This window comes from Bombus flavifrons, chromosome 3 (assembly GCF_040668555.2).
Source record: "Bombus flavifrons isolate JBK064 chromosome 3, iyBomFlav1_principal, whole genome shotgun sequence".
Taxonomy (NCBI): Eukaryota; Metazoa; Arthropoda; class Insecta; order Hymenoptera; family Apidae; genus Bombus; species Bombus flavifrons.
The window spans coordinates 13,477,892-13,490,822 of record NC_138444.1 but is presented as its reverse complement, the minus strand read 5'-3'; the positions used below and the strand labels follow the sequence as shown (position 1 = coordinate 13,490,822).

General features: G+C 38.2%; 1 protein-coding gene across 1 annotated transcript in view; it reads right to left on the bottom strand.

Moving 5' to 3' along the window:
• stet (stem cell tumor) overlaps positions 1-12,931 on the bottom strand; it is a 498,916-nt gene that overhangs the window by 264,601 nt on the left and 221,384 nt on the right. The window lies entirely within an intron of this gene.

The window sequence follows — 12,931 nt, the reverse complement described above, 5'->3', positions numbered from 1 at the left end:
GCCCGCGCCTCCACGCGTTCTTTTTATGCCACCGCTGCCGTTGGCAGAAAATTCTCTCCGGTTAGACGATTAAATCAAAAGAATCCGTGAGACTCTTAAATTGCCGTTTCTAGAAGACCATTACTTTTTTTTTCTTCTCGGCGAGCTTGTTGCTTCTACCTTTCCCCCTTTCTTTTCCCTCTGAATATCTGTCACGAGATGGAAAATCACATTTTCATGTAAATCGTCTGACTTGTTTTCATCGTGTCTTCGAATAGAAAATTAAATTATAAATGCAGGCCAGCGAAATTTGCACGACAGAATTTCGTTCCGCGTGTCTTGCTTAAGCAAGAATTTCTTCGTAGCTATGAGTCGCTTAAATCGTATTGTCGGCGTGCCACTTTTATCACCACTCTTCGCAATTATTCGTAAAACTGAAGCTTGAAAATAAGAAATTAACTATTGCTGACTGAGAGTGCCACGTTCAATCAATGATACTATATTGTTATATCGAACAAGAGCTGGCAATTTCGTATTATCAATTCTTTCAATATACAGGGTGGTTGGTAACTGGTGGTACAAGCGGAAAGGGGGTGATTCTACGCGAAAAAATAAGTCGAAAATATAGAATAAAAATTGTTCGTTTGAGGCTCTGTTCTCGAGAAAATCGACTTTGAATTTTCGCCCGGTACGCGTGCACTTTATCACGCCTCGTTACAACGGATCTCACTGTAGATCGTTGTCTCGATGGAAAAATTAAAAAAAAAATTTTTTATTCTATATTTTCGACTTCTTTTTTCGCGTAGAATCACCCCCTTTCCGCTTGTACCACCAATTACCAACTACCCTGTATAATATACAGATAATATAATATAATATTGAGGAAGATTTCTCGTAAAATACATGTTCCTAAATATAAAGAAATGACGCAGAATATTTGTGTGTTGATTCACGCTGATCACGTTTGAGCGCACAACGTCAATATTAGTTGGTGAAATAATTTTTCCGTAAAAATTGTGTCGGATAGAAATGTTACATCGGGCTGGTATAATAATTCGAAATTTCAATAAATAGGGCGTAAAATGTCGATGAATAAACCGCGGGTCGTATTCGCCGGTATAACGATCGCAGGTGAAGTATTCCACCTACACGAAAATGCAATTAAACCGTCGTATTTCAAAATTAAACGCGTCTAGTCCCTCTAGATTAATGCGAGTCGCAGCGAGATGAAGTTCATTCTCGCGAGCGCTCAAATACGCCGCGAATATTATGCGAATTCCACGACGCGCGTATTTTACATCGGCGAATCGATGTGCATTAACGATCAAATTACTAGGAGCATTTTTTAAATTTCCTACGTTTCGCGAAATCAAGCTTTTCAGTGGCATATCCGCGCACGGTATCTGATATTTCGTATTTAGAATGTATTTCCGCGGTGAAATCGTATCCAACGATGATTCGCAGATAAAACAGCTTTTTATTATCGAAGCGATTCGGATTCCCGCTGTATTTTATACATTTTACGCGCTGTCGAAAGTTTTACTCTTGATGCTGATTTTATTGTATGTGAAATAATCGATCGTTATCGATATCGCGTGCGCGCTTCTTTCGCGTCAAAAAAAAAAAAAAAAAAAAGAAAAAAGAAAAGAATAAGACGATTGATTCGAGGTATAACATGAAAGGTTTTCCCATTTTTAGTATTAAACGAACGAAGGAAGCGGAATGAAATTTTTCGCATCGGGATTTTTGGAAAAAGGTACTAAGAGTAAAATATTAATAATTTTTCGCGATAGAGTTAATATTGAAAACAATACTTGACCATGGCGGTAGTTTTATGTATAGCGACCGACTCGTCGAATTAAAAATATGTGAAACCGTATAAGAAAAAAAAATCTAAAGTAAGTGGAGTTCCGGAAATAGTCTTGAAATCGAGTCGATATTAATAGCCCGAATAAAACGAAAGAACTATTCATAACCGGGATGTAACTGGTAGAAAATTCTGCTCATAGGTTCTGCAATGAATGTAAAATGTTACGAAAAAGTTAATGAATCGTTTCTTTTCGAGCGTTGGATGAAAGATCGTTTTTCTTCTGCTATGACAACGGATACCCAATGGTACGTTAATTACGCAAAAATTTTTGACGCAAGAAGACACTGCCATACTTCATTATCTATTCGCTTAATCTTTCCCCGATTCATTTTCTACGTTGGAAATTTTCTACGGATTTTCTTGAGAAATTTGTTAAAGAACGGAAACGTGACTAAAAGATGTAGATTTCAAAGCGATAAACCTCGCAGTGATAAACAGGCAAAATTTATTAAACGCATCTTCTAATGTTTTACAACCTCGTTCCTGAAACTCGTAGATCGTATCGTGTGAATATGATAAAACATTGTAAAGGTTGTCCGAGAACGAGTGAGAAAGCCTTCGAGAACTTATCTAGCAAGCTATTTTAAGTGAAAAATATTACACGAACGTACATTATATTCTCACTATCTATGTAGTTATAATAGCGTAAAGTTCTACTGTTCCCGTATAGCGAGCTTGCAAGTTTATTTCGATGCGATGTTTGTATTTAAGCTCGGGGGACACATATTCACCATTTATCATAAAACTGAATCGGATATAAATATCTCTGGCCCTTTTATATTCTTTTCATATTTATATTGTATTAAATTTGCAAATTTACTACGATGGCAGCTTGAAATTCGAAACTGTTATATTATAATAGCAAGATCTACGTGACATTTACAAGCTGCGGATCCTTTTAAAAATAACATCCGACGAAATAAAAATTGCTTTCGCATCTTTGAACATCATTCTCTCCTCGATTACGCTTAATCGTTACTTTTGCCATGTATTAATATCAATTTCAAAATTATCGACCTATGACGTTATTTATAAATGTTTATAGGACGTAGTAGCAGCAACGAATGGTATTATTTAATGTGACGCGGTAAATTGAAAAAAATACGAGGTAAGAGCAAGAGATTAAAAAACAATAAAGACGAAAACATGGGGATATAAAGGAGACAAGGGAGGAACACTCTTATAGGTTTATTTTTTCTCATGCCGGAACTCCCATTAACGTCGATCGTCAAACGATGCTGGAGTAATTCGTCCGGCCTTTAATCGCCCTTCGGATGGTTTATTTTATGAACGCACGCCGTTCTAAGTAAAAGTAGATATTGACGCGTGCACGGTTTAGGAAAAGCAACTTTTTTTTTTTTTTAACTTTCCATGATGTTGCCTTTTTCCAACGGTTCAATATTATTAAACTTTTGCATTCGTCTATCAATACGATTTATTATTAATTTTTATTATCAAAAAAAAAAAAAAAGAAACGTCATTTTCGTCTCCTACCCTAATTAAAAATTTTGATCAACACGAATATCATCTCGCTGCTATTATATCTGAGAAATTTTTATTAAAATCAATCTGTGACGCGTTTCAGAAATGTTGATTAAACTCGATTCACAAGCGATCTAGAAAATTTCAAATAATACCTTCAATTCGTAACGCGTAATATGAATTTTCAATCAACTTTATGAATGTTCTTTTAACATAGTTGTTTTAAAAGGAAAAAAAAAGAACCGTTGGCTTCTGTGACCTACAAACAACCTAGACCACGAAGACGAGAGCCGACTACTTTTGATCTCTCTACCGGCATTGAATAATAAACGTTTGGCCGCGGAACGGGTCAAGGGGAATGTATTCCCCTCGGAAGGTGTATTTTTATAGAGAACCACTTGAAGAGCGACAAACGGGCGTGCCAGGGACGTACGATATTTATTTATAACCCTTGTCGCATGAATTTCACGATATGCAGACGAAAGCACCCCAGGGAGCGGGACGTGTTTCCATCCAGACTACCGGCCACTGGGTCGATAAATAGGAACCCGCAAAACCATTCACCCAATCCACTGAATCTTCTTTCTCTTCTTTGTTATTACGGTCGTCGAGTGATCGGTCGACTTTAGTACTCGCATGCGAAATTCTTTATCGAACATCCGGGATTTTTGCCAAACTACGATCAAAATTCAAGAAACTGGATATTTTGACTTTTCTATGCTTGCAGTATCTACGTGTGATGGAAGTGTCCCGTAGATGGAATTTTACTGCGAACAAAGAACGCGGATAAATGTATTTTCTTTGATCGATAGTTTACAGTTGCTTTAAATCATTATAATACATTATTGGCGATCTAGTTGAAATTATAGGTCGTGTTTTACGATATCGAATTTGTTTTAAAAGTCGTAGTAGTTGTTACGTTTGATCGAAGTTCTTCGAGCTACGTTTCGCAGAGAACGAACTAACATTAAACTGTGATATAGCAGGAGAATTGTTTGCATCGAAATTCTTGTTACATTCGTATTTATGTAATTTTCGTTCCAAAATTGCCAATTGTTAGTGGGTAAAAAGATAGTATAGGAAATTAATCGAAGATTCTCATTGATACTTTACCATCTTTAAACACGTTCTATAAATTTGCAACAATTTCGATAATTCCCAAGCTATCTGTCTCCCCTATACGTTAAATAAAGCGATATTCTACAGCAAGAGTAAATAACCATGAATCCGTAAACGTTCGCTTGTCACAATTTGAAAAAGAGTATTAAGAAAGATAAAAATCCCACGATTAATTTATTTCAATTTCACCCTGAACACGAAGTCTTGCGTTCAAATCCATACCGATGTAATATCTGCGTATTTGACGCAGTCTCGCGATTTAAATCGAATTCGAATCGCAGCTGGGATAAAGAGAAAAGAATTTAATATCGAAGCGCACGATGATACTGTATCGTGTTTAACAGCGGTGGCCAGTGTTTCGTGGCAATGCAACGCAGCGAAATAATCTCCCGTTGCTGCTTTAGATCACTTTGCAGGGGCCATCGTGGTGTAGCTAGGTAGCTCGTTTATGTTGCGCATCGCCTCCGGGTGTGCGGTATCCGACCGAAAATCGAGGAACGTTTTAGGATCGTCGGAGAATACAAGCCGATAGATAGGCCTTTATCCGAGGTTGTGCATCGAATTCTCTCGTTTTGTGCCCGCGTCGTTCTCCGCATCGGTGATCAGTATGCCTGCCATTCTTGTGGCGCGCGTTTTATACGCAGGGGGAGAAATATGTTCTCTCCTTCTTGGCATTCACGTGTCGACGCTCCGTTTCTGATTATTCGATTAAGGCCGTTTACACGGCCGTTCGAAGGATTGGGAGTGGTCGATTTTTTATGCGAAGGTAGTCGAATTTTTCTTCGCCTGATATACAAGGTGAGTCAGTAAGAATGACCACCTGAAATAACTCGTTGCCCATTGACTTTATCAAGCAACGCTCGAAATAAAGTTCATCGTATTCGAGAAACGTGAGCATCGGTCGAATATAGTTTGATCTTTTCATTTCTTATATTCTTTGAGATGTTCAGGTGAACTTGTGTTTTTTAAATGGCACCGTATTTTTTTGTGACGTTAGTCGATCCAGCTGGATATTCTTTACACAAAGACCTCATTAACCTGTTAATACCGAAAAACTACTAGTTCAGAACATATTTTAACTTCAATTTGGTCTTCTCAATCCAATCAAATCTGACGTACGAAAGACAAGGAATACCGCGAAGCGGTTCTCTTGTGTTTTTGTCTTTTATACGCTGAACTTGACAAATTTTTCTGCAGAGAATGTCCAAGAGTACGTCCACGTGCTGGGTCGACTAATGTTATAGAAAATATACGACGTCGTTTAAAAAATGTCAAGGTCACCTCAATATCTCGAAAGACGCAATGTATTAAAAGATCAAATTGTACTCACCCTGTAATCGTCCCTCGAATGCGATAAATTTTATTTCAAACCCTTTTTGATAAATTAAAAAAAAAATTAGGTAACGAGTTACTTTAACTGGTCATTCTTATCGATTCACTGTATGTACAGATAATCGACGATACTGACTATATCAATGACCAACTCCGGTTTTTGTCGGTTTTCCAATGTCATTACGTAAATACAGAAATGATGTTCAATTTTCACAAAACAAATGACGCTACCACGAATCCATTTGTTACAAGGAGATGATACAAATAATAGTAAATTCCAAGGTAAATTTCAAAAATGATGTTTGCAACATAGCCGCATTTTTCTGCTTTTCAATTTATGGAGTTCATCAACGTGTCTTCTGAATGGGTCATATTTTTCCTCAATCGATAAATATTTCATTAACGAATTTGTAAGAATCGAGACAGCGGAATTTCTCCCTGTGTGTAGTCGACCATATTGGCTATATATTTTTATTTTATATTTCAGGAATAATTGTTTTTTTTTATTAACCGAGTTAATAAAAAAATATGAAAGAGCGTCAAATAACACTTTTATAAGAGAATATTTGTATAAAGTACACAGTGGCGTGCAAGAGTTTCCAGTTAGATAGATTTCCCGCTCCGCGTTTCATGAATGATATCCAACAGAATTCTAACGAATATTTCGTACAAAGGTATTGCAACTAATAGAAAACGATAGGATAAATAAATTTTCTTATACGATTATACAATTTTAATAAAAATTCTTTAAAATACCACCATCCGATTATAGTGAGAAAAATCTATCCGGAAACTAGCACACAGCCGTAAAGAACACTCGATAATATTAACTATCATTTCCACGCAAGAATAAGATAATCGTAAGCTATTGAAGACGCCACATATTTAACAGATCTTCCATTAAAACGCCCCATCTCAGTACACGCGTTTTCTCACATATCGAGAGAATTACAAAAATCTACGTCCTTCCACGACCAAGCTTCTCTTTCTCGAATTTCCTCTTTCGTAAAAAACCTCATTTAAAACACGCTAGCCGACGAGTAAGAGGAATCCAGCGAACCTTTCAAGCAAGAAGAAGCTTTGTTTCCCTTGGAAAGCTGGCGCTTTAGGAATCTACGTGGCAAAAATTGCAGAGTAAATTTGCGGAAAACGCGAAGTTCGCGACAGAATGGCGGGATAGAAAGGAGCAGAGCAGTGGCGCGACGCGTCTTTGTTCCTTCTCGCTATTTTTGACCGAGCTTCGAGACGAGCTCGTATCCCCTTCCGGTTCACGGGGCCATAGGAGTCAGCGATCGAGCACGTGCTCTCTTCCCATGAATGAGCGTCATGGTGTGCCACGGCGACGCGTTACATTCTTGATGCCTCGATTCTCTGTGCACGGGACGCCTGAATGGCTGGTGAATGAAACGAAAAAGCTACGCCTTCGCGTTTATACACGGCCATACACGCGCAAACGCGAAACGACGATGTAGAAATCGCTTCTCGCTGTTGTCGAAAACGACAGAGGCGATGCTCGGTTCGCGATCACCATTTGGATGTTCTGCTACGTTGATCTGATATTTGCCTAAATGAATTTGATGACTACACGAGCCGTGCATCGTACAACGAACGCCGACAAGTTTTCCCTGATTTTGTTCTTTTTTATCTTTTTCGTTTTTCTGCGTCCTACCGGTCGCAGAGACGCTCAGGGACTTTTCAAAACTCCGTTTTTAATTGCGTTTGCATGTAGAGACTGCGCGTTTTATCATGGATGTGGAAGCGTATGCGGTTGTTCGGTCGTGTTTGGACGCAAAGTTTGGGCGTTCAATGTGTTTGTTTGAAACTTTTTGTTAACATTTGCCACTGTTTGGAGGATTAAGAACGTTTGATGAGAATCTTTTGTTGGGTGAAAGAAACGACTCAAATTATTTCAATTTTCTAATGGACAAAATACGATGTAACGACTGAATAACAGACATGGACATGTTGGAGCTTTCGTATATTTTACATCAGACGAATCAATCGATTATTGTTACGTTACTAACGAATTTAATGCCGACGATAAGGTCGTCAAACTTGTAACGTGTCATTTAAAATTTATGTGTAATATATTCGAACAACGACGAGGAAAATGTATTCGTTGTAAGTGATTTTAGATAAATAAAGAACGTTAAATTATACCGATGTAATTGTACTGATTATTCCGGCCATAGCGTCTGCTCTTACGTTATTAACGTGATCTTTAAACGAACATGCATACGGCTTTTCGTGTGTGTCTACTTTGGTTCGTTTCAGTTACAGCAAGTTTAACAACTTTAGAAACAGGAGAAGACGTCCCAGCAAAGTCCGCATTTTCATATACAGAATTATTGGAGCCCAATAAGAATTTGATACACAAGGTACGGAATACGTTATTGAAGTTTAAACGTGGTTTGAACGCTATTCAGATTCGAAGCATACAGTGTATTATTCGTAGGTCAATCAACGTCGCAATTCTCTATTAATTATCGTCGTATCGGTTTAATTAAACGTGAATTTTGTGTTCTCGCGTGACACGTTGCATTCGCACGTAAAATATTTTTACGTTAATTGGAATGCCAAGTTCAAAAAAGAAAAAAAAAAAAAGAAAAAGATAATACAAATTTAAGCCATACAATCTTCTCTATTTTCGTAGAATCATGGAAATTATTACCTTTTGCGACTTATTTTAAGACTCATTTATTTTTTATTTATTTTTTAATTTGTTATTTGAAAGGTATACGCGAAACAGTTAATTAGTAGGTAAATAATATTAGAAAATAACTGTGGAGAAATGTAAGTTTGCACCGCAAACGGTCGCAGACCTACTATAATTTGCGTAGGAAAAAATACCACCACGTCTAATCACAATTTTGCTAATTGATTTAATCAAGTTAATGTGAACGTTAACGCATTCTATGAGTAACGCAGGAAACGTGTCAGCGGATCGTTTTAATACGGATATATCCACCAACGTGACTTCGTTGTTTCTAGAGATGCGCGACACCTACACACTTCCGGTTCTCATTGCGGGTGGGACGCCCACTGACTAACTTAAATGGGCAAAAATTCCATCGACGATGTTCACCGACCTAAAGCTTTCATATATATAGAAACAAATACGATATAATAATATATATACAATAAATACAAGCAACAAATACATATATATTGATCTCGTTGACAGTGCAATGATTAGTAATGAAACACGATCGCCGTGATTATATTGCTGGAATTTCAAACCGATAGATGTTAGACAAAATTTTGTAAAAAACTTGGTTATGTTTAGTGTATACATCGATGATTGACTATTCAAGCATTTTTTTTCTGTCCGTAAAATATACGTACATTCGCATAATAGTATTTTCAGAAAATTGCAAAATATGTAAAGCGTGATAAAGGAATACTTCATCGGAAGATAAAATACGTGCAAATACGTTTCTAGCCAGTCTATATATATTTACTTGCACTGAATATATTGTAGCTTCTACGTGCTGTATTTTCACAGTTGTTTCAAAGTTGATCAGTAGAATCATTAGACGACGAATTTCCATGTAAATTCATGTATTTACGAATATGACTTAAAAAGGATGGATCTTACCTAGAAAATTGTTTCCTCCTCGATATAATCGTAAAAGCTATTACACATTGAATATTTTATATATTTTCCCACGTTACAAGCTTTCTGTTCGTCTCCGTATTCTTCGATTACCTACGAACGCGTAAAAATCCGCGGTCTAACCATCGTGACGATCGAATCTTGTAACAATACCTGGCGACGAAAGTTCTAAATGTTTCTCATAACGCGCAGAATACATTCGTAAATGGTTTATTCTACTAGAATGTTGGAATACTTTCTGTGAGCCACTTCGACTATAAAGCAAGTATAATACCGCCACTAGTGTTACGCTCTCGGTGAGATCTGGACAGGCATAAAATAGCGGCTTGCTTTCGGTCGTATGGAGATAGTAGAAACTGGCAGAAGAGGGATCAGCGTGAAAATACGCGACGCGTTTTAAAAGCGTTTCGCGTAACAACGGCTTTCACGGTGATGGTGAATCAGCGATAAATCATCGTGTCGGTGATGTGTATCCGTGTCGCGGCCGATCGTGAGAAAAATGATGACAGTGGGCTGGCGGAACGAAGCGAAGCGAAGCCGCGGACTCTGCGGAGGTGTATCGTTCGGTCCGTTCGCAATCTCGCAAGGGCCGTAGATCGATAAGCAAATAGAAGGTGTATCCGCGGCGCGCACGGAAAGTAGCCACGGTCATAAATAACGATTAACGTGGCAGCAGGCGACCGAGGAACGGCGAAATTGGTCCTTCCAACGACACGGAAAGCGAAACTCGATGTGTCTTCGTTTGCCGGTAGATTGGTGGCCGTCTGCCGAAGATGCCGAGTTGTTTGTCTTTTAACGCCGCACGGCAACATTATTCCACGCCTTGTTTCGTAAGTCAAACGAGTTTGTTACCTTCCGGTCGAACTTTGTGCCCTGCGCGGACCACTTTCCATAGAAATGCACCGTTGCTCGCGTTCTTTCTGCGTCGCGTGTTAACCAATTAAGGAACGCGCGAGTGTTGCGTAGACGACGATGTATCGTTAAAATTTATATATATGGATATTGATATTAAAATAAGTCATGATTTGCAAACACGAAGCAAAGATACGAGGAGAGTTTTAAACGAAGCTGCGATTTAAACGATGAGAATAATTTAGCTGTAAATGGAAACGATCGTTCGCAAAGTGGTAACGAAAGGTATTCGCATATTGATTAATTAGATTCGAGTGAATTTTCTGTCACTTGGTGGTACTTTCATACGTATAACTATGGAAAATACATGTGGCTATAGAATCCGATGAAGAAACATTTCGATGGGAAACGAGATTGTGTGAAAATATTATTCGAGGCTTTTTCAACGATGTCTTCGACGATTTACTAAATTCACAGTAGTTGCAATTATTATGTAAAAAAAAAAAATGATTTGATTTTGACTTGTATAGAAACATGGAAATGTACGGAGCTTTAACAAGTAATTCCGGTGTTCCATATAGTCACGATGCAGGTGCTTTCGCGTAATTCCTTTCGCACGATAACAATGAAAATGGATCGAAGCAGAACGTTAAACATATGCGTAGGGGAGGACGTATTTCACGTGTAATTACAGAATTTCTCCCGGAAGGGTGGAAAAAGCTTCCAGCCAATATTCTCTAAATGAATATGTACGACCACTTCCCTGCATCTCCCTCCCTCTCTCTCTCTCTCTCTCTCTCTCTCTCTCTTCTCCGAATTCTTTTCCTGCCTTGTCTTCTCTCTCTCTTTTTTCTCTCGCTTTATGACTCGATAATAGAAAAGAACAGCGGAACAAACGACAAGATCAGGGTATGCAGAAAGCGGATAAATAATTCGACAAGAACAGACATAAAAAGGAAACGAGAGAAAATAGACGAAGGAAGATCGATTTAGCCGGCTGCTTTAATTAAAAGGGATACGTTAGACGTTGTAGCCACCGCTACGGTATGTACTCTTATTAAGATAAAACAAGCAATTACCGGGAGACAGAGGTCAATTCCTCGCTGCTCCCCTTTCTTCCCTTTCCACGTTTTCCACCTTCTTCTTCCCGCGATTTCTACAAACTCCTCGAATACTTTCGTTACGATTCGCGAACAAAGGACGAATCTCGATTCCATTAACAAAAGGAAATTGAAAATTTTTATGACGGCGCGGAGTGCTGCGTAGCTTCGAGCCACATTGTCGTCGTTCTTTCAATCAACTCGCTGCCAGCGGGAACTTCTAATTGGGTTGAAATAATATTTTCCTTGATAAAACATTCAGTGGAGCTAACGAAAGTATTTAAACACTTATCATAGAAAACTTCTACTTGTATATCGTATGCGTGTGTTGTACGAAACATTTGGAAACTTCATTATCATTGTAACGAGCTACAAGTGTTATGATTATTGTTGCGAATTCTCAACTAAATGGCGATCAGTCAGGTTGCAACTGATCGCTTGATATCGCGAACCTTGAACGAGATTAACGCTCAAGGTGAAGGTAAATGAAAGATATCGAGTAGTGGTATGTTTAGTATACACAAAGAGAATCACTAGCACGTTAACCCCTTAACCTACAACTACGGGCATAGCCCGTAGCACGATGATCGGGCCAAATATAATATATAATATAATATACAGGGTGATTGGTAACTGGTGGTACAAGCGGAAAGGGGGTGATTCTACGCGAAAAAAGAAGTCGGAAATATAGAATAAAAATTTTTCGTTTGAGGCTTTGTTTTCGAGAAAATCGACTTTGGATTTTCGTTCGGTACGCGTGCACTTTATCACGTCTCGTTATAACGGATCTGACTGTAGATCGTTGTCTCGGTGGAAAAATGAAAAAAAAATAGCTTGTTTACGTTTTCGGCCCGAAATTAAGGGGTTAATAGGGTTTAGTGTAGCACGAAGAGTATCACGTTCTGACGAAGACTGCGTTAAAACTCTGTTCATACTGAGAAGAAGCTTCAAGAAGCTTTGCCTGGTCCTCATATACTAACTTTCCGTCCCCAAGTTTTCCTTCTCATCATGGGTTTTGTGGGATGGAAATCTATTACTTCAAATATTGTGGTCGTGTACCCTCGTAGGCGCATACCCTCTGGTATTGCTGATTGACCAGCAAGTATCAGATGTTTACTTTAGACCTTAGGCACTTAGGGTGTTTATTAGCCTCTTAATGTGATCCGCATCGTAAGGTTTACAACTTGGGACGAGGAAAATTCAGACTCCCAAAAAAAGGCAGATGTGTTGTTCGAGTCGTAAACAGACGGCCACTTCAAATCCCGAACAATTTTATTGGTCAAATTTCGAACCAATCTGAAAATGTGAATATATTGTGCGTACTGTATGTATATTGACGCGTGGAAGTCTATCATATACGAGATCGCGTATGTTATTCGACGTATTGTATAAAACATTTTGAAACTCCATAGGCATCGTAACGGGACACGATTGCTATCATTGTATTGGTGAAATTTCAAACCAATCTGAAAATGCGTATACTGTACGTATTAAACGCATAGTGACGTGTGAAAATATATCATACGAGATTGCGTATGTTATTGTATGCATTATATAGAACATTTTGAAATTTCATAGACA